This window comes from Amblyraja radiata, chromosome 10 (assembly GCF_010909765.2).
Source record: "Amblyraja radiata isolate CabotCenter1 chromosome 10, sAmbRad1.1.pri, whole genome shotgun sequence".
NCBI lineage: Eukaryota > Metazoa > Chordata > Chondrichthyes > Rajiformes > Rajidae > Amblyraja > Amblyraja radiata.
The window spans coordinates 60,447,161-60,473,710 of NC_045965.1; the positions used below are offsets into that span (position 1 = coordinate 60,447,161).

The window sequence follows — 26,550 nt, forward strand, 5'->3', positions numbered from 1 at the left end:
ACAGGCTCTTCGGCCCACCGAGTCCATACTAGCTCTATGTTATCCCACTTTCTTGTCCGCTCGCGACACACTGCCGACAATTATACAGAGGCCAGTTAACCTTCAAAGCGGAATGTCTTTGGGATGAGGGATAGCGATGTTTGGCGGCACTGGGCCTGTACTCGCTGGGGTTTCGAAAGATGAGGTGGGGGATCTCATTTGAAACTTACAGAATAGTGAAAGGCTTGGATAGCGTGGGTGTGGAGAGGATGTTTCCACTAGTGGGAGAGTCCAGGATTAGAGGTCATACATTCTTATTTTAAGAAGGAGATGAGGAGGAATTTCCTTAGTCAGAGGGTGGCGAATCTGTGGAATTCTTTGCCACAGAAGGCTGTGGAGGCGAACTCCGAGGATGTATTTAAGGCAGAGACGGATAGATTCTTGATTAGTACGGGTTTCAGAGGTTACAGGGAGAAGGCAGGAGAATGGGGTTAGGAGGGAGAGATAGATCAGCCATGATTGAATGGGGGAGTAGACTTGATGGGGCCGAATGGCCTAATTCTGCTCCTATCACTTATGGTCTTATGAAACCAGAGCACATGGAGTAAACCCACACGGTCACAGGCAAACTCCACACAGACTGCACTCGAGGTCAGAATCGAAACCGGGACTCTGGCGCTGTGAGGTAGCGTGCCACAGTGCCGCCTCAGACAATGGCTACAGGAAAGCATGCCACATTGATAAATAATAAGGGGGTTGAGATACCAATTTACTGAGAGCTTTTGGATTGTTTCAGACTATTGAGCATTTACAAGTCCACACATGCTTGATTTTATAGCTTCAGTCAGCATCTGATGTACAAGTAGGATCTGTCACACTTGACGACACACTAAACAAAGCACAGTGTTTAAGAAGGAACTGCAGATGCTGGAAAATCGAAGGTACACAAAAATGCTGGAGAAACTCAGCGGGTGCAGCAGCATCTATGGAGCGAAGGAAATAGGCAACGTTTCGGGCCGAAACCCTTCTTCGGACAAGCACAGTGTTTAGTTTAGTTTGGTTTAGAGATACAGCGCGGAAACAGGCCCTTCGACCCACCGAGTCCGCTCCGACCAGCGATCCCCGCACACTAACACTATCCCACACACACTAGGGACAATTTATATTGACACCAAGCCAATTAACCTACAAAACCTGTGAGTCTTTGGAGTGTGGGAGGAAACCGGAAAACGAATATCTCGGAGAAAACCAACGCGGTCACGGCGAGAACATACAAACTGCGTACAGACAAGCACCCAGGGTCATGATCGAACCCGGGTCTCTGGTGCTGTAAGGCAGCAACTCTACCGCTGCGCCACCAAGCCACCCACAGTGTGTTCATCATCAGCACCCTTGTGGCAGTGCACAAGCCGAACACTAGCTTAGTTTAGTTTATCTTATTGTCACATGTTCCTGATCTTCCAACCTACCTCATTGCGACCCATGCACTTTATTTTTATCTAAAGTACATAGAAACATAGAAACATATAAAATAGGTGCAGGAGTAGGCCATTCGGCCCCTCGAGCCTGCACCACCATTCAATATGATCATGGCTGATCATCCAACTCAGTATCCTGTACCTGCCTTCTCTCCATACCCCCTGATCCCTTTAGCCACAAGGGCCACATCTTAAATATAGCCAATGAACTGGCCTCAACTACCTTCTGTGGCAGAGAATTCCAGAGATTCACCACTCTCTCTGTGAAAAATGTTTTCCTCATCTCGGTCCTAAAAGATTTCCCCCTTATCCTTAAACTGTGACCCCTTGCTCTGGACTTCCCCAACATCGGAAATAATCTTCCTGCATCTAGCCTGTCCAACCCCTTAAGAATTTTGTAAGTTTCTATAAGGTAGCCCCTCAATCTTCTAAATTCTAGCGAGTACAAGCCGAGTCTATCCAGTCTTTCTTCCTATGAAAGTCCTGACATCCCAGGAATCAGTCTGGTGAACCTTCTCTGTACTCCCTCTATGGCAAGAATGTCTTTCCTCAGATTAGGAGACCAAAACTGTATGCAATACTCCAGGTGTGGTCTCACCAAGACCCTGTACAACTGCAGTAGAACCTCCCTGCTCCTATACTCAAATCCTATGTACAGTGAAGAGCTTTTTTGTTGCGTGCTATCCAATCAGCAGATAGACTGTACATGATTACAATCAAGCCATCCACAGTGTGCAGAATGCGTGTGGGGCAACTTCATAAGTACAGATGTCGGGGGGTTATGGGGAGAAGGCAGGAGAATGGGATTAGGAGGGAGAGATAGATCACCCATGATTGAATGGCCGTGCAGATGACTTGATGGGCCAACTGGCCTAATTCTACTCCTATCACTTATGACCTTATGATCTTAATAGAAACATAGAAACATGTAAAATAGGTGCAGGAGGAGGCCATTCGGCCCTTCGAGCCAGCACCACCATTCATTGCGATCATGGCTGTTCGTCCCCAATCAATAACCCGTGCCTGCCTTCTCCCCATATCCCTTGATTCCACTTCCCCCTAGAGCTCTTTCTAACTCTCTCTTAAATCCATCCAGTGACTTGGCCTCCACTGCCCTCTGTGGCAGGGAATTCCACAAATTCACAACTCTCTGGGTGGAAAAAGTCTCTCACCTCAGTCTTAAATGGACTTCCTTTTATTCTAATACGGTGGCCCCTGATTCTGGACTCGCCCAACATTGGGAACATTTCTCCTGCATCTAGCTTGTCCAGTCCCTTTATAATTTTATATGTTTCTATAAGATCGCCCCTCATCCTTCTAAACTCCAGTGAATACAAGCCTAGTCTTTTCAATCTTTCCTCAGATGACAGTCCCGCCATCCCAGGGATCAATCTCGTGAACCTACGCTGCACTGCCTCAATCACAAGGATGTCACAAGGGCCACATCTTCTCGGGCCTTATAAGTTCGATGAGCAGAATTAGGCCATTCGGCCCACCAAGTCTATGCCACCATTTAATCATGACTGATCTATCTTTCCCTCTCAACACCATTCTCCTGCCTTTGTCCCATAATCCCGGACAATTCCTGACAAGCAAACATCCTATACTGTCATCCGCTGGCCATTGTATTGTGGTTTTCATCTGAAATCGAAATAAGAATCATTCCAACAGAGCAACAACAGTTACCACCAACAGAGTTGACATTTAATAAACTTGACAAGGGCGTACACAATTGATATCAAAATGACAAAATGAATCCAATTCTCTTACAGCTGAGATTTCAAAGCAGAAGGGAAAAGATTTGGGGGCAGGGAGATAGAGTCATAGGATCAAACAGCGTGGAAACAGGCCCTTCGGCCCAACTTGCCCATGCCGACCAACATACCCACTCGACGTTTTTTCCGCCTTCCTGCATTTGGCCCATATCCCTCCAAACCTTGTGCGGTGTTCCTCAGGGAGGTGGTACATTTAGTAAGGGGGACCAATGGCGGACTGGCCAGGGTGTCAGCTTGCCCGATGGCCCCCCTTTGTCTCCTGGCAACCAATATTTTTAGACCCAGTCTGCCACTGAGGGGGACCATTATAAAAACAAACGATTCATATTTAATAGGGTCACTGGATAGTAGAGAAATTGTGAGAAGTTGTGTTCAACCAATTGATGACTTCTTTGACAAAGTAACTAGCATGTTAGATAACAAGGAAGCCAATGGATGTAGCAAATTTTGTTGTACAGAATTTGGTCCGTGAAGTGCCCCATAAAAGATTACCGCATTGGATAAGCACCTGTGGACTTGAATGTAATAGGTTAAGTCCAGGGGGTCAGATATGGGGCTTTATGTGTGGGCCAGATATATTGTCAGTGCAGAGGGGCTAGGAGCAAGGCCAAGTGTGCATCCAGAGTCAAGGTCTGGAATAGTACTAGGTGTACAGTCAAAGCTGGGACAATGGGAGTGTTCAGCACTGGGAACTTAAGTAGGTAAGCAGCTATGATCAGGGTAGAATAGGGGGGCAGGTATAAGGTCAGGAATGAGAGAAGGTATGCAACTGGAGTCAGGGTCAGGAGTAGTACCTGGTGTGCAGTGATACCCAGGTTGGTCAACATGGGCCAAGTGTTTGATTTCCATACATGAATATACTAAGATTATTCTTGTGCTGCTCCTGTTGATCAGAGCCTGGCTCTACTGTGGAATGTAATTAGGAATGTAATTTAGCCTAACCTTATTCATAGCTAATCCAATTTAAAGCATAAATATTGCATTCAAGTGTAAGTTAAAAGACTCGCTTCAGTATGCACCAATTTCAAGCTGAAAAATGCAAAAGCTCCATACCTATGGGAGGGGGTACACCCCCCTGCCACACCCTCTCTCGTCATTTCTCACTCCCAACACTCACCCAATGTTGGCAGCAATGATTGGCATGGGCATTGTGGGCCAAAGAGCCTGTTCATAGAAACATAGAAATTAGGTGCAGGAGTAGGCCATTCGGCCCTTCGAGCCTGCACCGCCATTCAATATGATCATTGCTGATCATCCAACTCAGTATCCCGTACCTACCTTCTCTCCATACCCTCTGATCCACTTAGCCACAAGGGCCACATCTAACTCCCTCTTAAATATAGCCAATGAACTGGCCTCAACTACCCTCTGTGGCAGAGAGTTCCAGAGATTCACCACTCTCTGTGTGAAAAAAGTTTTTCTCATCTCGGTTTTAAAGGATTTCCCCCTTATCCTTAAGCTGTGACCCCTTGTCCTGGACTTCCCCAACATCGGGAACAATCTTCCTGCATCTAGCCTGTTCAACCCCTTAAGAATTTTGTACGTTTCTATAAGATCCCCTCTCAATCTCCTAAATTCTAGAGAGTATAAACCAAGTCTATCCAGTCTTTCTTCATAAGACAGCCCTGACATCCCAGGAATCAGTTTGGTGAACCTTCTCTGTACTCCCTCTATGGCAATAATGTCCTTCCTCAGATTTGGAGACCAAAACTGTACGCAATACTCCAGGTGTGGTCTCACCAAGACCCTGTACAACTGCAGTAGAACCTCCCTGCTCCTATACCCAAATCCTTTTGCTATGAAAGCTAACATACCATTCGCTTTCTTCACTGCCTGCTGCACCTGCATGCCTACTTTCAATGACTGGTGTACCATGACACCCAGGTCTCGCTGCATCTCCCCTTTTCCTAATCGGCCACCATTTAGATAATAGTCTGCTTTCCTGTTTTTGCCACCAAAATGGATAACCTCACATTTATCCACATTATACTGCATCTGCCAAACATTTGCCCACTCACCCAGCCTATCCAAGTCACCTTGCAGTCTCCTAGCATCCTCCTCACAGCTAACCCTGCCCCCCAGCTTAGTGTCATCCGCAAACTTGGAGATATTGCCTTCAATTCCCTCATCCAGATCATTAATATATATTGTAAATAGCTGGGGTCCCAGCACTGAGCCTTGCGGTACCCCACTAGTCACTGCCCGCCATTGTGAAAAGGACCCGTTTAACTCCTACTCGTTCCCGTGCTGTACTGGTCTAAAATGGTGGAACATAAACCACTGTTTCTAAGAAGGGTCAAGTCAAGAGTCAAGAGAGTTGTATTGTCATGTGTCCCAGATAGGAGAATGAAATTCTTGCTTGCTGCAGCACAATAGAATATGTAAACATATGTCACCCATTCATTCTCTCCAGTGATGCTGCCTGTCCAGCTGAGTTACTCCAGCAATTTGTGTCCATCTTCAGTTTAAACCGGCATCTGCAGTTCCTTCCTGCACTCTTTCTAAGAGGCAGCACATAAATGACGGGCTGAATGGCGTCGCCTTGAGCAACGCTGGTTCTTTGATCTCCGAAGGCAATTACAGGGAGAGTGCTTGTGTTGGAATAAAGTGCTCTGGCAGAGTGATTTTGTGAGTGGATGAAAATGGATAGATCCTGATCCTGCACTGTTCAAATATAAATATGACATTAAATGGACAATGGAGATGAGAGCAGGAGGGAAAACTACTCCGAGTGGAGAGATACAAGGCTTTGGAAAGCACCGCCTGTGTTAGTGGATGATGCAAGGGAGCGGCACGGTGGCGCAGCGGAAGAGTTGCTGCCTTACAACTCCAGAAACCCGGGCTCGATCCCGACTACGGGTGCTGTCTGTGGGGAGTTTGTACGTTCTCCCCGTGACCTGCGTGGGTTTTCCCCGGGAGCTCCAGTTTCCTCCCACACTCCAAAGACGTAGAGGTTTGCAGGCTGATTGGCTTTGGTGAAATTGTAAATTGTCCCTAGTGTGTGTAGGATTGTGTTATGCCCCTGTCCCACTTAGGAAACCTGAAGGGAAACATCTGAAGACTTTGCGCCCCACCCAAGGTTTCCGTGCGGTTCCCGGAGGTTTTTGTCAGTCTCCCTACCTGCTTCCACTACCTGCAACCTCCGGCAACCACCTGCAACCTCCGGGAACCGCACGGAAACCTTGGGTGGGGCGCAAAGTCTCCAGAGGTTTCCGTTCAGGTTTCCTAAGTGGGACAGGGGCATAAGTGTGCGGGTATCGCTGGTCGGCGCGGACTCGGTGGGCCGAAGGGCCTGTTACCGTGCTGCATCTCTACACTAAAGCAAACTAAAGTAAAGCCTCATGCTGAAATGGTCCGAGCCAACTGAGTGAGGATGGTAATTTGTCCGTGAAAGTCAATTAAGTTCCGAACAGGGTCATTGTCAGTTGCTCGATGCATTAAAGTATCTAAAGTGTACAATCCTCTGAAATAATGGGATTTAGCACTGTTGTTGGTGGCTTGCTCTGCTGCTTCACTGGTAATGGATACCCAGAAGAAGCTGTGCTGGCAGTTCTAAAGCCTTAAGTTGCAGCTCTAATTTCGGGCACATAATGGTGCCGTGATTAGTGCCAAGCGAAAATGTCAAACTGACCTGCACTTGCTCAATTCAATAAGGCTGGCCTTGGATTCCTTGCAAGCTGCTGGATTTCTCTATTTACAAAGAAATCCAGATCTGAACTGAACAAAAAAAAACACAAAAAAAAACATCGACCGGATCCAAGATATTGACATTGGTGTGTTTGACTTCAATGAGCTGGGTCAACTTAGATTAAGATAGACACAAAATGCTGGAGTAACTCAGCGGGACAGGCATCATCTCTGGAGAGAAGGAATGGGTGAGGTTTTGGGTTGAGACTCTTTGTCAAACTGATGTCAGGGGAGAGGGAGATATATAGATAAGGAAGTGTAAGGTGTGAAACCAGGGCAAAGGGGATAGAGATCAAGGAAAATGTCGAATAGATCATTGTCAGCTGGGAGAAGGTGACAACAAAGCAAACAGAGATAAAATGTAGTTGGAGAACTGGGAAGGGGGAGGGATGGAGAGAGAGGTTAAAGTAAGGATTACTTGAAGTTAGAGAAGTCAATGTTCATACCGCTGGGGTGTTAGTTGCCCAAAGTGAAACATGAGGTGCTGTTCCTCCAATTTGTGCTGGGCCTCACTCTGACAATGGAAGAGATCAGGTAGGTTTAGGCAGACTGAGCGGAGCTGTTCAGCGAAAGGTCACCCAGCCTGCGCTTGGTCTCTCCGATATACAGGAGTCCACACCTGGAACAGCGGATACAGTAAGTGAGGTGGGAGGAGGTGCAAGTCAATTTAGATTAAAATTGATCTCCAGAATCCAGTGTATTTTTAATCCCGTCTACAGGTGTGAGGATAGCAATCATGCATTGAAGTTCATGAGATAGGAAGGAATTTCTTTAGTCAGAGGGTGGTGAATCTGTAGAATTAATTGCCACAGAAGGCCGTGGAGGCCAAGTTAATGGATATTTTTGGAGAGCAGTCCTGAGCTACTATCCACCTCATTGGTGACCCTCGGACTATCCTTGATCGGACTTTACTGGCTTTACCGTGAACTAAACATTATTCCCTTATCACGTATCTATACACTGTAAATGGCTCGATTGTAATCATGAATCAGAAACAAGGGTCCTGAACTTAAAGAAAGGTAACTTTGAGGGTATGAGACGTGAATTGGCCAAGATAGACTGGCAATTAATTCTTAATGGGTTGACGGTGGATATGCAATGGAAGGCATTTAAAGACTGCATGGATGAACTACAACAATTGTTCATCCCAGTTTGGCAAAAAAATAAATCAGGGAAGGTAGTGCATCCGTGGATAACAAGGGAAATCAGGGATAGTATCAAAACAAAAGATGAAGCGTACAAATTAGCCAGAAAAAGCAGCCTACCAGAGGACTTGGAGAAATTCAGAGTCCAGCAGAGGAGGACAAAAGGCTTAATTAGGAAAGGGAAAATAGATTATGAAAGAAAACTGGCAGGGAACATAAAAACTGACTGCAAAAACTTTTATAGATATGTGAAGAGAAAAAGATTAGTTAAAACAAATGTAGGTCCCTTGCAGTCAGAAACAGGTGAATTGATCATGGGGAACAAGGACATGGCAGACCAATTGAATAACTACATTGGTTCTGTCTTCACTAAGGAAGACATAAATAATCTGCCGGAAATAGCAGGGGACCGTGGGTCAAATGAGATGGAGGAACTGAGTGAAATCCAGGTTAGCCGGGAAGTGGTGTTAAGTAAATTGAATGGATTAAAGGCCGATAAATCCCCAGGGCCAGATAGGCTGCATCCGAGTGTACTTAAGGAAGTAACCCCAGAAATAGTGTATGCATTAGTGATAATTTTTCAAAACTCTTTAGATTCTGGAGTAGTTCCTGAGGATTGGAGGGTAGCTAATGTAACCCCACTTTTTTAAAAGGGAGGGAGAGAGAAAACGGGGAATTACAGACCAGTTAGTCTAACGTTGGTAGGGGGGAAACTGCTAGAATCAGTTATTAAAGATGGGATAGCAGCACATTTGGAAAGTGGTGAAATCATTGGACAAAGTCAGCATGGATTTATGAAAGGTAAATCATGTCTGACGAATCTTATAGAATTTTTCGAGGATGTAACTAGTAGAGTGGATAAGGGAGAACCAGTGGATGTGTTGTATCTGTACTTTCAGAAGGCTTTCGACAAGGTCCAACATTAGAGATTAGTATACAAACTTAAAGCACATGGTATTGGGGGTTCAGTATTGATGTGGATAGAGAACTGGCTGGCAGACAGGAAACAAAGAGTAGGAGTAAACGGGTCCTTTTCACAATGGCAGGCAGTGACTAGTGGGGTACCGCAAGGCTCAGTGCTGGGACCCCAGCTATTTACGATATATATTAATGATTTGGACGAGGGAATTGAATGCAACATCTCCAAGTTTGCGGATGACACGAAGCTGCCGGGCAGTGTTAGCTGTGAGGAGGATGCTCGGAGGCTGCAAGGTGACTTGGATAGGCTGGGTGAGTGGGCAAATGCATGGCAGATGCAGTATAATGAGGATAAATGTGAGGTTATCCACTGGTGGCAAAAACAGGAAAGTAGACTATTATCTGAATGGTGGCCGATTAGGAAAAGGGGAGATGCAACGAGACCTGGGTGTCATGGTACACCAGTCATTGAAAGTAGGCATGCAGGTGCAGTAGGCAGTGAAGAAGGCGAATGGTATGTTAGCATTCATAGCAAAAGGATTTGAGTATAGGAGCAGGGAGGTTCTACTGCAGTTGTACAGGGTCTTGATGAGACCACACCTGGAGTATTGCGTACAGTTTTGGTCTCCTAATCTGAGGAAAGATATTCTTGCCATAGAGGGAGTACAGAGAAGGTTCACCAGTCTGATTCCTGGGATGGCAGGACTTTCATATGAAGAAAGACTGGATAGTCTCGGTTTGTACTCTCTAGAATTTAGAAGATTGAGGGGGGATCTTATAGAAACTTACAAAATTCTTAAGGGGTTGGACAGGCTAGATGCAGGAAGATTGTACCCGATGTTGGGGAAGTCCAGAACAAGGGGTCACAGTTTAAGGATAAGGGGGAAATCTTTTAGGACCGAGATGAGGAAAACATTTTTCACACAGAGAGTGGTGAATCTCTGGAATTCTCTGCCACAGAAGGTAGTTGAGGCCGGTTCATTGGCTATATTTAAGAGGGAGTTACATGTGGCCCTTGTGGCTAAAGGGATCAGGGGGTATGGAGAGAAGGCAGGTACAGGATACTGAGTTGGATGATCAGCCATGATCATATTGAAGGGCCGAATGGCCTACTCCTGCACCTATTTTCTATGTTTCTATGTTTTGTCTTTCTGCTGACTTGTGCGCATGCAACAAAAGCTTTTCACTGTACCTCGGTACACGTGACAAGGAACTAAACTGAGTGGTAACTGCGTGGTATATTGCTACCGTGACCACACTTCTAAAGTGTTTCGTTGGCTGCAGACAACTTTGTAAGCAGCAGAAGCGTTGGTGAGCAACATGGAAATTGCTGGAGTTTCTGTTCCAACACACTTTGTGACGAAGGGCAGTGGAAGGGTTAAGTCCGACTGTCATGGACAATGGATAAAGGATCGGTTGTAGCTGCTGGTATAATTGAATGCGTATCATGCCAATTTTTTCCATCTGCTTGAAAACATTGGGCATTTTTCCACGAGGACCATTCCCATGGGTGGCTTGTTGGGAATATTGGCCAAGCCAGACATTCTTCATAAAGAAACATTCATTACTCACATTGTGAAATCTTACTCTGCAATGGAAGCCACGGCACAAAGTCAAAGCACAAGCAGATATCAATTGGGCCTTTGGTGCCCTGTGCAGACTCTAATACAGTCTAACCTGCTGACTGAAACACACCCTTGTGCCTTGCTCATTAGCCTCTGTGCCCTTCTATAAGATGTTTGCTTCGTCTCATTGGCATGCTGGCAGAGCCTACGGATTTGATTTCCTTTCTTTCTCTCCCGCTAGTTTAGATTAGTTTAATTTACTTCAGAGATAGAGCGCGGAAGGCCCTTCGGCCCATCGAGTCCACGCCCGCCAGCGCTTCCCCCGCATACTTACACTATCCGACACGCACTCGGGTCAATTTAGATTTATACCAAGGCAATTAGCCGAGAAACCTGAGGGAGGAAACGGGAGATCTTGGAGAAAACCCACTCAAGTCATGGGGAGAACGCACACTGGGGGAACGCAGTATAGTTTAGTTGAGAGATAAAGGGCATGAAAGCAGGCCCTTCAGCCCATCGAGTGGAACGCCGACCATCGATCACCCATACGCACTAGTTCTATGCTATCCCACCTTCCCATTCAGTCCCAACACGCCGGGGACAATTTACAGACCGGTCTCTGGTGCTGTGAGGTGGCAGCAGCTCTAGCAGCTGTGCCACCCTGATAGGGTGAGGAAGATGAACTATTCATCCCTGGAGGCCCATTCCTGAGCAACCACAGTAGATCAACCCATTTCCTTATATAGCACAAGCCTAGGGGCGTATTATAACCTGGGGCAGCACGGTGGCACAGCGGCAGAAACATAGAAACATAGAAAATAGGTGCAGGAGTAGGCCATTCGGCCCTTCGAGCCTGCATCGCCATTTAATATGATCATGGCTGATCATCCAACTCAGTATCCTGTACCTGCCTTCTCTCCATACCCCCTGATCCCTTTAGCCACAAGGGCCACATCTAACTCCCTCTTAAATATAGCCAATGAACTGGCCTCAACTACCTTCTGCGGCAGAGAATTCCACAGATTCACCACTCTCTGTGTGAAAAATGTTTTTCTCATCACGGTCCTAAAAGACTTCTCCCTTATCCTGAAACTGTGACCCCTTGTTCTGGACTTCCCCAACATCGGGAACAATCTTCCTGCATTGTTTGTTGCTGCCTTACAGCGCTTACACCCGGGTTCGATCCTGACCATGGGTGCTATCTGTACAGAATGTGTACGTTCTCCCCGTGACCAGCGTGGGTTTCCTCCCACATACCAAACACGTGCAGGTTTGTAGGTTAATTGAGCTTGATGTAAAGATTGTCCCCAGTGTAAGATAGTGTTAATGAGTGGGGATTGTTGGTCCCTGCTGACTCGGTGGGCCAAAGGGCCTGTTTCCGCGCTGCTCCAGTTGAGGGTGGCTGCAAGTGGAGCTTAAGTTGACTCCACAACGACTGTTAGAATGCCGCACCGTAGAATTATTTTCTGAGTATGAGCAGCATTAGAAAATGAAATGTAGACAATAGACAATAGGTGCAGGAGTAGGCCATTTGGCCCTTCGAGCCAGCACCGCCATTCAATGTGAACGTGGCTGATCATCCCAATCAGTACCCCGTTCCTGCCTTCTCCCCATATCCCCTGACTCCGCTATGTTTAAGAGCCCTATCTAGCTCTCTCTTGAAAGCATCCAGAGAACCTGCCTCCACCGCCCTCTGAGGCAGAGAATTCCACAGACTCACCACTCTCTGTGAGAAAAAGTGTTTCCTCGTCTCCGTTCTAAATGGCTTACTCCTTATTCTTAAACTGTGGCCCCTGGTTCTGGACTCCCCCAACATCGGGAACATGTTTCCTGTCTCTAGCGTGTCCAAGCCCTTAACAATCTTATATGTTTCAATGAGATTCCCTCTCATCCTAAACTCCAGAGTGTACAAGCCCAGCCGCTCCATTCTTTCAGCATATGACAGTCCCGCCATCCCGGGAATTAACCTCGTAAACCTACGCTGCACTCCCTCAATAGCAAGAATGTCCTTCCTCAAATTAGGGGACCAAAACTGCACACAATACTCCAGGTGTGGTCTCACTAGGGCTCAGTACAACTGCAGAAGAACCTCTTTGCTCCTATATTCGATTCCTCTTGTTATAAAGGCCAGCATGCCATTCGCTTTCTTCACTGCCTGCTGCACCTGCATGCTTACTTTCACATAAATTTCAATAGTCACATCAAATAGACCTGACAGAAATGTATTAAATAACCAGAGGCATAGATATTGTAGACAGTCAGAATCTGTTCCCCATGATTGAAAATATCAAAGACAAAGGTTTATGGTGAAAGGGGCGAAGTCTAACGGAGACGTGCAGGGGCGAGGTCTTCGAGGTGGGTGCCTGGAACGCGCCACCAAGGGGTGGTGGTGGAGGAAGAGAGGACAGTGGTGTTTAAGAGGCTTTTAGATTGGCATGTTGATATACATGGAGGGGAGGAATGTGGATTAGATTTTGTTTTGGCATCCTGATCGGCAGAGACATCGGGGGCTGCAGGGCCTGGTCCAGGGGTGGGGAACCTGCGCGCATGTGGCCTTCTAAGCCATTAAGTGCGGCCTTTGAATGAATCCAAATTTTGTTGAACAAATCTTTTTATTATTATTAATATGTTTACGTTCATCTTTTATTATTTTTATGTTAATCTTAAAATGAACGTATTTAAAATACCAAAGAGTAAAAGAAGATTCAACAAAATAATCCTCCCCGACCGATGGCCACAATTAAAACATTAGTAAGTCATGAGGGCTATTTTAACAAAATAATGTACATTTTGAAGTATATCTAATTGAAGTTTCTTGGATGCGGCCTTATTAGATTACACCTAACTTAATGTGGCCTTCCAGCATGAAGAGGTTCCCCACCCCTGGCCTTGTCCTTTAATATTCTACGTTCTAAATCGATTGTTAACGCTGCACCCTTTCATAAATTCAAGCAGACTTGGACTGTGAACAATTTCACTGTTTAATCGTAAATTCATAAATTCATAAGTGATAGGAGCAGAATTAGGCCATTCGGCCCATCAAGTCCAAGACTACTCCACCATTAAATCATGGCTGATCTGTCTCTCCCTCCTAACCCCATTCTCCTGCCTTCTCCCCATTACCCACGACACCCGTACTGATCAAGAATCTATCTATCTCGGCCGTAAAAATATCCATTGACTTGGCCTCCACAGCCCTCTGTGGCAATGAATTCCACAGATTCACCACGCTCTGACTGAAGAAATTCCTCGTCTCCTTCATAAAGGAATGTCCTTTAATCCTTTTTAACAAGCAATTTGCTTATCTTCGAGCCTCCTGGCTAAAATGATTGGGCAATTTTTAACTCTGGTAATTTGCGAAATAACAGATTTTTTTTTTGCCTGTAATTTGAGCGTTTCCCACCATCCCCTTTCCGAGCGTGTATTATTTTATGGTTGCACAAACAATTCTAATGCCCGCATGAGGAACATTTCCCAGTGCATGCGTTACGACTGTGTGGAAAATACAGGGGCATGAATGTAACTACAGGACTGTCTACCATGTCTATGCCTCTCATTCATTAATATGCTTCTCTCAGGTCTATTTGATGCATTCATTCTATTTTCTAATGATAGATGCCAAGCTAAAATGTTACTGATTATACTGTCATTAGGTGAACGTTGAATAGAAATTCAGCAAGTCATTCTTGCCATAGAGGAAGTACAGAGAAGGTTCACCAGACTGATTCCTGGGATGTCAGGACTTTCATATGAAGAAAGACTGGATCGACTCGGCTTGTACTCGCTAGAATTTAGGAGATTGAGGGGGGATCTTACAAAATTCTTAAGGGGTTGGACAGGCTAGATGCAGGAAGATTGTTCCCGATGTTGGGGAAGTCCAGGACAAGGGGTCACAGTTTAAGGATAGAGGGGAAATCCTTTGGGACCGAGATGAGAAAAGCATTTTTCACACAGAGAGTGGTGAATCTCTGGAACTCTCTGCCACAGAAGGTAGTTGAGGCCAGTTCATTGGCTATATTTAAGAGGGAGTTAGATGTGGCCCAAAACTCTGATTATTAACAACCACTTTCTGTTATTTGCACTTTATTTGCAGTTTATTTATTCATGCGTGTATATATTTATATCATGGTATATGGACACATTTATCTGTACTGTAGTAAATGCCTTACTATTTTTCTGTGTGCTTAAGCAAAGCAAGAATTTCATTGTCCTATACAGGGACACATGACAATAAACTCACTTGAACTTGAACTTGAACTTGTGGCTAAAGGGATCAGGGGGTATGGAGAGAAGGCAGGTACAGGATACTGAGTTGGATGATCAGCCATGATCATATTGAATGGCGGTGCAGGCTCGAAGGGCCGAATGGCCTACTCCTGCACCTATTTTCTATGAATCTATGAATCTATGATTTCAGCTCTTCGGCCCAAAACGTCACCCGTTCCGTCTCTCCAGAGATGCTGAGTCACTCCAGCACTCTGTGCTTATCTGTGATTGACACCAGCATCTTGCAGATCCTTCCTGTACACTTGAGTTCAGCGTGTTGTGTCAGATTTGGCTGCGTATTTAAAGGCAATCGGGGGCGTGACTGAAGTCTATCTGAGCCCAGCTTCCAAGGAGACGTGTCACATCTCAAGGACCTTGCCTCGCTCCAAACTTTTGTACTTTGCTGCCCGCAGAACGTAAACATTTTATAAAGTCGTTTGAAAGTAAATTGACTTTTCTTGCCCGGTGGCTGTGATGACGGACGTGTCGTCAACCAGCCTCCTGCTGTCCATTGTCACTATGTGTCACACTCACTGACTGGCCTGAGGTGAAGCTGCTGCTCCATGGCCTCCTCTCCCTTCCCCACTCTGAGACTATATGACAACATAACCTTTAGAGGAATGCTCGGAGACAGCATCGAAAGAACATCCAAATCCTTTCTGACCTTTGTTTTTTTTTCCCAGGGAAGTATTTTGCTTCTGCTGCCCAACAGGCTGTGGCAAATTGCTCTCGTGTGTGTGTGTGTGTGTGTGTGTGTGTGTGTGTGTGTGTGTGTGTGTGCGTGTGTGTGTGTGTGTGTGTGTGTGGGTGTGTGTGTGTGTGTGTGTGTGTGTGTGTGTGTGTCTGTGTGTGTGCGTGTCTGTGTGTGTGTGTGTGTGTGTGTGTGTGTGTGTGTGTGTGTGTGTGTGTGTGTGTCTGTGTGTGTGTGTGTCTGTGTGTGTGTCTGTGTGTGTGTGCATGTGCGGGTGTGTCTGTGAGTGTGTGTGCGCGCATGTGTGTGTGCGTGTCTGTGTGTGTGTGTCTGTGTGTGTGTGCATGTGCGGGTGTGTCTGTGTGTTTGTGTGTGCGGGTGTGTGTGTGTGTGTGTGTGTGTGTGTGTGTGTGTGTGTGTGTGTGTGTGTGTGTGTGCGTGTGCGTGTGTGTGTGTGCGTGTCTGTGTGTGTGTGTGTCTGTCTGTGTGTGTGTGCGTGCGTGTGCGCGTGTGAGTGTTTTTGAAGCTGGTTTGTTGTCAGTAGTTCCTTTTACCTGATAATTGTCCAAAAACAGAGCCCATTGTAAACCTGCTGACACTGTGAATCGGATACAGAAACATAGAATGCTGGGAATGCCTAGCAGGTCGGGCAGCATCAAAAGAGAAAGAGAAACATGCGTCGGTGAGCTTTCATCTGAGTGCGGTCACGTTAGGGTGGCACGGTGGCGCAGCGGTAGAGTTGCTGCCTTCCAGTGCCAGAGACCCGGGTTCGACCCTGACTATGGATGCTTGTCTGTACGGAGATTGTATTGCACGTTTTCCATGTGACCTGCGTGGGTTTTCCTCCAGGAGCTCCGGTTTCCTCCCACACTCCAAAGACGTACAGGTTTGTAGGTTAATTGCCTTCGGTGAAAGGTGTAAATTGTCCCTAGTGGGTGTAGGATAGTGTTAGCGTACGGGGTGATTGTGGACCGACTCGACGGGCCTGTTTCCGCACTGTATCCCTAAAGCCCAAAGTAAAGTCTAAATCAACCTGGAGACTCAACTCATTCCAACTGGTAGAGTCATCAGATCCAACCTACAGCATGGAAACAGGCCCTTCGGCCCAAGAGGACCTTTCTAATCTCGGCCCATTGCACGCGTTTCCAAACACATGCAGGTTTGTAGGGTGTTTGGCTTCTGTAAAAATTGTCCCTGGTGTGTAGGACATAGAACTAGCGTGAATGGACGATCGATGGTCATCGTTGACTCGGTGGGCCGGTGGGGGATGTTTCAGCAACTAAGTTACAGAGAAAGGTTGAACAAGTTAGGTCTTTATTCTTTGGAGCGCAGAAGGTTAAGGGGGGACTTGATAGAGGTCTTTAAAATGATGAGAGGGATAGACAGAGTTGACGTGGATAAGCTTTTTCCATTGAGAGTAGGGAAGATTCAAACAAGAGGACATGACTTCAGAATTAAGGGACAGAAGTTTAGGGGTAACATGAGGGGGAACATCTTTACTCAGAGAGTGGTAGCGGTGTAGAATGAGCTTCCAGTGGAAGTGGTGGAGGCAGGTTCGATTTTATCATTTAAAAATAAATTGGATAGGTATATGGATGGGAAAGGAATGGAGGGTTATGGTCTGAGTGCAGGTAGATGGGACTAGGGGAGAATAAGTGTTCGACATGGACTTGTAGGGCCGAGATGGCCTGTTTCCGTGCTGTAATTGTTATATGGTTATAATGGTTTCTGCGCTGTGTTTCTAAACTAAAACTAAGGAGAAATTGTTTATAGCAGTGAGTCAGTCTGAAGAGGAATCAGGGGAAATTCAAGAACACTTTCAAAAGGAAACAGGATATTAAATAAGAAAAGGGTTTACATTGCTATACTGATCGAACAAGGAGCTGAGAATAATTGTGCAGCTCTCTCAGGAGATGGCCATGCCAACAGTGAGATGGATGGTCTTCCAACACGTTGATTCAATCAGTGACATTAGACAACAAATACCGTTGGCTGAAGAAGAATCCTGACCGCAATTGTCACCTATCCATGTCCTCCAGAGATGTTGCCTGACCCGCTGAGTTATTCCAGTGCTTTGTTTTTTTCTGAACAACAACAATGGCTCGTTGATGTTTGAGGTCAAAAGACTCATGCTATCTTGCCATCTCATAGAAACATAGAAAATAGGTGCAGGAGTAGGCCATTTGGCCCTTCGAGCCTGCACCGCCATTCAATATGATCATGGTTGATCATCCAACTCAGTATCCCATCCCTGCCTTCTCTCCATACCCCCTGATCCCTTTAGCCACAAGGGCCACATCTAACTCCCTCTTAAATATAGCCAATGAACTGTGGCCTCAACTACCTTCTGTGGCAGAGAATTCCACAGATTCACCACTCTCTGTGTAAAAAATGATTTTCTCATCTCGGTCCTAAAAGACTTCCCCCTTATCCTTAAACTGTGACCCCTTGTTCTGGATTTCCCCAACATCGGGAATAATCTTCCTGCATCTAGCCTGTCCAACCCCTTTAGAATTTTGTAAGTTTCTATAAGATCCCCCCTCAATCTTCTAAATTCTAGCGTGTACAAGCTATGTACATCTCCATGCGAGTAAATGAAAAGGTGCCACTTGAAAATGGGCCAAGGAATATTCATTGCCTTGTCTAGTGTGAGTGTGCGGGGATTGCTGGTCAGCATGGATTCGGTGGGCCGCAGGGCCTGCTTCCGTGCTGTGGTGGACTCTTCCAGACTAGGGGAGAATTATACATTGTTGGCCCTGGGAGTTGGTATTCAATCCTTATAACCATATAACCATATAACAATTACAGCATGGAAACAGGCCATCTCGGCCCTACAAGTCCGTGCCGAACAACTTTATTCCCTTAGTCCCACCTGCCTGCAGAGCCTTATGCCCCTGTCCCACTTAGGAAACCTGAACGGAAACCTCTGGAGACTTTGCGCCCCACCCAAGGTTTCCCGTGTGGTTCCCGGAGGTTTTTGTCAGTCTCCCTACTTGCTTCCACTACCTGCAACCTCCGACAACCACCTGCAACCTCCGGGAACCACACGGAAACCTTGGATGGGGCGCAAAGTCTCCAGAGGTTTCCGTTCAGGTTTCCTAAGTGGGACAGGGGCATTACTCTTCTTGTCTTAAACATAGGGAATACGATTCTAATGTTTCAGACTCCCCGACCCAAAACGCTGCCCATCCACGTTCTCCACAGATGCTGCCCGACCCACCGAGCTACTCCAGCACTTTCTGTCATTTTTTTGTAAGAGCGATTATCCTTTTTATGTAGCTCGATAGTTGTTCCCTTCAGCAGCGCTGATATTGCAAACTTCAGTGCAAGGATGAGCGGGCACGCCATTACTTAGCATTAAAGTCTGGTGCTTAATAGGGGGGCTTACATTTCAGTTAAGCATTTCACAGTCGAGGTCAAAAGGTCGTTCCCCTGCTGATGTTCAGTGGTCATCGCTTGCCTCAACTCACCGTGAAAATGCAAAATAATATTTTGAGCTTATGGTTTCCTTCCTCTTCCTCTCGGGCCACAAGGTCCCGCAGATAATCTTACTCACGCTGGGGCTGCTCGACATGATCTTACCGTATTTCTTAAAGGGGACGATCCAGTGGATCTTTCGACGTAACTATATGTAGTTAAGTCAAGTCAAAGGAGTTAAGTCAAAGGATCCCTTGATCCCTTTGGTCTCCTAATCTGAGGAAAGACATTCTTGCTGTAGAGGGAGTACAGAGAAGGTTCACCAGACTGATTCCTGGGATGTCAGGACTTTCATATGAAGAAAGACTGGATAGACTCGGCTTGTACTCGCTAGAATTTAGAAGATTGAGGGGGGATCTTATAGAAACTTACAAAATTCTTAAGGGGTTGGACAGGCTAGATGCAGGAAGATTGTTCCCGATGTTGGGGAAGTCCAGAACAAGGGGTCACAGTTTAAGGATAAAGGGGGAAGTCTTTTAGGACCGAGATGAGAAAAACATTTTTCACACAGAGAGTGGTGAATCTCTGGAATTCTCTGCCACAGAAGGTGGTTGAGGCCAGTTCATTGGCTATATTTAAGAGGGAGTTAGATGTGGCCCTTGTGGCTAAAGTGATCAGGGGGTATGGAGAGAAGGCAGGTACAGGATACTGAGTTGGATGATCAGCCATGATCATATTGAATGGCGGTGCAGGCTCGAAGGGCCAAATGGCCTACTCCTGCACCTATTTTCTATGTTTCTATGTTCTTCCCCTTTAAGAAATAGAACAGGGCAGCACAGGAACGAGCCCTTCGGCCCACGATGTGTGGGCCAAGCATGATGGCCAAGTTCTAACTGATCTCAGCTGCCTCCATGTGATCCATAATCTCTCAGTGCCATGTGCCGAGCTGAAAGCCTCTTAAACGCCACGATCGTATCTGCCTCCATCACCATCCCTGGCCATGCGTTCCAGGCCCCCACCCACTCTCCGCGTAAAAAACTTGCCCCACACATCTCCATTAAACGTGACCCCCTCCCCTCACCGTAGAGCTGTGCCCTCCAGTATTGGACATTTCCACCCTGGGAAAAAGGTTCTGACTGTCGACCCCATCTATGCCTCTCGCGTCTTTGTGATGTGGGAGGAAAACCGGAGCACCCGGAGAAAACCCACGTGGTCACAGGTAGGGCGTGCAAACTCCACACACATGGTACTTGAGATCAGGATTGAACCGTTTTTTTAAATTATTTTGCTCAGTCCGAATTTTAAAGCAAACTAGAAATTCCCAGCAGATGAAGTGATGCTTAAAACTAGATCCTTACCCTAAACCAGACTAGTGTACCCTCTGTGCACTGAAGTGTTGCCTGGACTTTGGGCCTGACTTGGGACAAACAAATTCGGGAGAGGGTCTTGAACCGACAACATTCATAGAACATGGAGCAGTACAGTCCAGGAACAGGCCCATCGTACACAAAGCACTGGAGTAACGCAGATGGTCCAGCAGCATCTCTGGAGGACATGGATAGGTGACGGCTCAGATCGAGACCCTTCTTTAGCCAAAGAAGGATCCTGACCCAAAACATCACCTATCCATGTTCTCCAGTGGTGCTGTCTGACCCGCTGCGTTACTCCAGCACTTTGTGTCCTTTTGTGTTCCCTTGTTTCCACATGATGCCAAGTTAAATAATTCTCCTCTGCCCGCACGTGATCCATATCCCTAGAGTTATAGTCGCACAGCGTGGAAAAAAGCTCCTTGGGCCCAACTTGCCCACTCCACCCAACATGTCCTAACTGCATTAACCCCACCTGCCTGCGTAACTATCTACATGCTTCTTAAATGTTGCGGGATTACCTGAACCGTCACCTATCCATGTCCTCCAGAGATGCTGCTTGACACGATGCGTTACTCCAGCGCTTTGTGTATCTTAAAGTCCTGAAACGGGACCAAAAGTCCAGGCAACGCCTCTGTGCAGTTACTGAGGGTAACGCTGCATTGCCCAAGCTCCCATGAAATGATAAAATGAGGCTCTGCTTGTCCCCTTGGGTAGATGTAAAATATCCCAGGCATTGTATCGAAGAACAATAGAAGAATAGTCCCCAGTGTCCTGACTACTATTCATTCCTCAATTAATATCACGACACACATTCAGAAACAAACCCGGCGTGATTATCACATTGCTGTATAGATGAAATCTGCAAGCAATGGTTAGCAGCCATTTCCTCCATGTACATTACACTTCCTTATCTGTAAAGAACACTAGGGAGGACCTGAAGTTAAGTGTGGGGTTCTATAAACACAAGCCGTGGTTTCAGAGTCAACGCATGGGGGGGCGGAACGGTGGAGCAGCAGTAGAGCTGCTGCCTTACAGCGCCAGAGACCCGGGTTCGATCCTGACTACGGGTGCTGTCTGCATGGAATTTGTGCGCTCTCCCCGTGACCTGCATGGGTTCCCTCCAGGTGCTCCGGTTTCCCCCACACTCCCAAAGATATATACAGGTTTGTCGGTTGTGTAGGAAGGATCTGCAGATGTTTAAGAAAGAACTGCAGATGCTGGAAAGATCGGAGGTAGACAAAAATGCTGGAGAAGCTCAGCGGGTGAGGCAGCGAAGGAATAGATGCCGCCTTACCCGCTGAGTTTCTCCAGCATTTCTGTCTACCAAGGAACTGCAGATGCTGCTTTAAACCAAAGATAGACACAAAAAGCTGGAGTAACTCAGTGGGACAGGCAGCATCTCTGGAGAGAAGGAATGGGTGACGTTTCGGGTCAAGATCCTTCTTCAGACTCCACCCGAAACATTACCCATTCCTTCTCTCCAGAGATGCTGCCTGTCCCGCTGAGTTACTCCAGCTTTTAGTGTCTAACTCGGGTTTGTCGGTTAGGTTATAAATTGTCCCTAGAGTGTAGCGTGTGCTAGTGTAACAGGGATCGCAGTTCCACGCACTCAGTGGGCTGAAGGGCCTGTTTCCGTGCTGTATCTCTAAACTAAACAAAACTACATGTGGAAATATGAACCTAAGCAAGCCCTTTCTTCATCTGACAGATTTCTCGATCAATCACTGATCGATGAGAAAAGATCTTTACCTGTTCAACCTGTCCTGTTTGCAGAAACCCTACGATATGTTAATATTTATAAAGTTTCCAATAACCGAGTTTGAACATTATTGTGCTTTGGTTCCATTTTTTTTGTTAAAAATTCATTTATCCCATTTTTATATTGAAAAGTGCAGGGAACCTGACTGATAGGAGAGGTTTAGATGGATATGGACCAGATGCAGGCAAATGGGTCTAGATTAGATGTGGCGTCTTGGATGGCATGGATGAGTTGGAGCGAAGGGCCTGTTTCTGTACTGCATGATCCGATGACTCCATGTCTTTCATAAGTGATAGGAGCAGAATCAGGCCATTCGGCCCATCAAGACTACTCCGCCACTCAATCATTGCTGATCTATCTCCCCCCCTCCCAAACCCATTCTCCTGCCTTCTCCCCATAACCCCTGACACTCATACTAATCAAGAATCTATCTATCTCCGCCTTAAAAATATCCATTGACTTGGCCCCCACGGCCTTCTATGGCAAAGAATTCCACAGATTCAAGACAACCCTCTGACTAAAGAGATTCCTCCTCATCTCCTTCCTACAGGAACGTCCTTTAATTCTGAGGCTGTGCCCTCTGGTCCTAGACTCTCCCACTTGTGGAAACATCCTCTCCACATCCACTCCATCCAGGCCTTTCACCAGGAAGTTAATGAGCAAAAGAATGTCACCTAGGTGTGTTGTAAGTGGTGAGAGAATCGGGAGACTCGGGAGAGAGGATGTTATAAGTGGTGAGAGAATCGGGAGACTCGGGAGAGGAATGGTTTTGAATAACTTTTTTTTAGTTTAATTAAGTTTGGAAATACAGCCTGGCTAACAGGCCCTTCGGCCCACCGAGTCCATGCCAACCAGCGACCCTCCCCCCCACCCGCCCCCTACCCATCACACACTGGGGAACAATTTTTTTTGTTCCAATACCAAGCCAATTAATCTACAAACCTGCACGTCTTTGGAGTGCGGGAGGAAACGGAAGATCTCGGAGTAAACCCACGCAGGTCACGGGGAGAAGGTACAAACTCCGCACAGACAAGCGCCCGTGGTCAGGATCGAACCCCAGACTCTGGCGGTGTCAGGCAGCAACTCTACCCCTGCACCACCGTGCCACCCCGTATACTTCTAAAACGGATGCAGCCTCTCGCAATATTAGACACACCGCTGCGACTAATGAACAGTACTGTTAGCACTGGCTGGACATTATATGTACGGGCAACAGTAAGTGCAGATTGCAAGCCACGGGTGCAGGTTAATGGCACATTGAAATCATTTTCGGGGCTATTGAATTTAGTCCCCAGTGTGTTTGGCCAGTAGTTAACAACAGTGAATTGTGGTTCTCATTTCCTGCTCATTTTCTTAATGTTATTTGCATGGACTCATTTAATTTAGATTGAATTTGAATTAAATAACACTACCTAAATTATGCAGATGGATTTTATTCAAATTCAAGCCAAATTTAGAACCTGCTGCTTTGCCAAGATTGTCAATTCCCGGAATGAATCCCACATTTTTCTCGCCGCCCTGATGGAAATTGGATTTGATGAATTTTCCACTGTAATAAGGTTGTTGGCCGTCGGAGAGGGAGAGAGAGAGAGAGAGAGAGAGAGAGGGAGAGGGGGAGAGGGGGAGAGGAGAGTGGGGAGGGGAGAGGGAGAGATAGGGGAGAGTGGAGTGTGTCGAGATATTAGGAGCGGTGAGCGTGAGGGTCTGGAGCGCATTATCGCGGAGAGATAGGCTTCGCTAGCTCGGGAGAGGGAGAGGGGTTCTTCGCGATCTTCGTCTTTTCTCTTTTTTCTCATCTCGTTTCTCTTTGAGTTTTCTCTCTTGGGAGCTCTGGGTTCTCTTCTCGTTTGGGAGTTCTCGAGGAGATGGGTTTCTCTTTTTTCTCTTTTTTTCTTTTTCCCTGTTTCTCCGAGAGGTTCCTTTTTCCTCGACCTCTTTCTCAGAGGGAGAGAGCTCTCTTTTCTAGATTATTCCTCTTCTCTTTTTTTCTTTTCTCTTTCTCTCTCTTTTCTCTTTTCGGGTCTTGTTCATCTTCTCTCTTTACTCGCTTTTCTCTTTTTTCTCTTTCTCCTTTTCTCTCCTTCTCGATTTCTTCTCTCTCTTTCTTCTCTCTTTTTTTTCAGAGGGGGGGAGTTTTTTCTTTCTTCTCTCTTTTCTCTTTCTCTTTCTTCTCCTCTCTCCTCGCTCTCTCTCTCCTTTTTCTCTCTCTTTTCGAGCTCCCGTGGGAGGTTCGAGGGTCTCGCCCTCTCGAGTCAAACCCGGCCTCTATCATAATTCCCTATCCTCTCTCTGCTCCTCTTTCGCCTTTGCAATGAGGGAGAATGAGAGAGAATGAGAATTATGGCCCCTGAACTGACTATCATCTCTACAACAGTCTGGACCTTGGCAGAAAATGTAGGTTTGTTAGTGATGCCAGATCCAGTTTCATTTATTGTCACGTGTACCGAGGTACAGCGAAAAGCTTTTGTTGCGTGCTAACCAGTCAGTGGAAAGACAATACATGATTACAACCGATCCATTTACAGTGTATTCAGTAGATACGTGATAAAAGAATAACATTTAGTGCAAGGTAAAGCCAGCAAAGTCCAATCAAGGATAGTCCGAGGGTCACCAAAGAGGTGGATAGTAGTTCAGTACTGCTCTTTAGTTGTGGTAGGATGATTCAGTCGCCTGATAACAGCTGGGAAGAAACTGTCCCTGAATCTGGAGGTGTGCGTTTTCACACTTCTGTACCTTTTGCCCGATGGGAGAGGGGAGAAGAGGAAGTGGCCAGGGGTGCGACTCGTCCTTGATTATGCTGCTGGCCTTGCCGAGGCAGCGTGAGGTGTAAATGGAGTCAATAGAAGGGGAGGTTGGTGGAGTTTCTCTTGCACCTTGTGTTTTCTACACCAGATTTCAGCGTCTACCGTTAGAACGCAGAACCTATAACACTACAGCACAGGAACAGGCCCTTCAGCCCACTATGTCTGTGCTACACATGATGCCAAGACCAACTCTTGCAATCTGCACATAATCCATCCGTCTCCTTTCATAGAAACATAGAAACATAGAAATTATGTGCAGGAGTAGGCCATTCGGCCCTTCGAGCCAGCACCGCCATTCAATATGATCATGGCTGATCATCCAACTCAGTATCCTGTACCTGCCTTCTCTCCATACCCCCTGATCCCTTTAGCCACAAGGGCCACATCTAACGCCCTCTTAAATATAGCCAATGAACTGGCCTCAACTACCTTCTGTGGCAGAGAATTCCAGAGATTCACCACTCTCTGTGTGAAAAATGTTTTTCTCATCTCGGTCCTAAAAGACTTCCCTCTTATCCTTAAACTGTGACCCCTTGTTCTGGACTTACCCAACATCGGGAACAATCTTCCTGCATCTAGCCTGTCCAACCCCTTAAGAATTTTGTAAGTTTCTATAAGATCCCCCCTCAATCTTCTAAATTCTAGCGAGTACAAGCCGAGTCTATCCAGTCTTTCTTCATATGAAAGTCCTGCCATCCCTGCATTGCGAGCCGTGCAGCTCGGAAACAGGCCCTTCGGCCCAACTCATCATGCTGTCCAAGTTGCCCAACCAGTTCCACATGCCTTCACCTGCCCTTTACCTTTCCAAACCTCTCCTATTATATACCTGTTCAAGTGTTTGTTCAATGTCGTGATTGTACTCACCTGCGCAACTTCCTCTGGCAGCTTGTTCCAAGAGTCCAGAGTGTTTTATTGTCACATGTCCTGGATGGAACAATGAAATTCTTACTTGCAGCGGCACAACAGAATATGTAAACATAGTACACAGTAAACAATGTAATAAATGAGAAAATAAATTCAGTGTGTTTAGATACACTACTCACACATTCATATACACACACAAATATAAATATGTCTAATGGGATGCCACTACTGGCCACATCTTCCCATCTCCACCCCTTTCTGCTTCTCGCAGAGACCGTTCCCTCCGCAACTCCCTGGTCAACTCGTCCCTTCCCACCCAAACCACCCCCTCCCCAGGTACTTTCCCCTGCAACCGCAGGAGATGCCACACCTGTCCCTTTACCTCCCCCCCTCGACTCCATCCAAGGACCCAAACAGTCTTTCCAGGTGAGGCAGAGGTTCACCTGCACCTCCTCCAACCTCGTCTACTGTATCCGCTGTTCCAGGTGTCAACTTCTCTACATCGGCGAGACCAAGCGCAGGCTCGGCGATCGTTTCGCTGAACACCTCCGCTCAGTCCGTCTTAAACCTACCTGATCTCCCGGTTGCTCAACACTTCAACTCCCCCTCCCATTCCCACACTGACCTTTCTATCCTGGGCCTCCTCCATTGTCAGAGTGAGGCCCAGCGCTAATTGGAGGAACAGCACCTCATATTTCGCTTGGGCAGCTTACACCCCAGCGGTATGAACATTGACTTCTCTAACTTCAGATAGCCCTTGCTTTCCCTCTCTCTCCATCCCCTCCCTCTTCCCAGTTCTCCCACCAGTCTTACTGTCACTGACTACATTCTA

General features: G+C 46.6%; 1 protein-coding gene across 1 annotated transcript in view; it reads left to right on the plus strand.

The window, feature by feature from the left end:
- LOC116978020 overlaps positions 1-26,550 on the plus strand; it is a 206,330-nt gene that overhangs the window by 170,704 nt on the left and 9,076 nt on the right. The gene's annotated exons all lie outside the window — the stretch shown is intronic.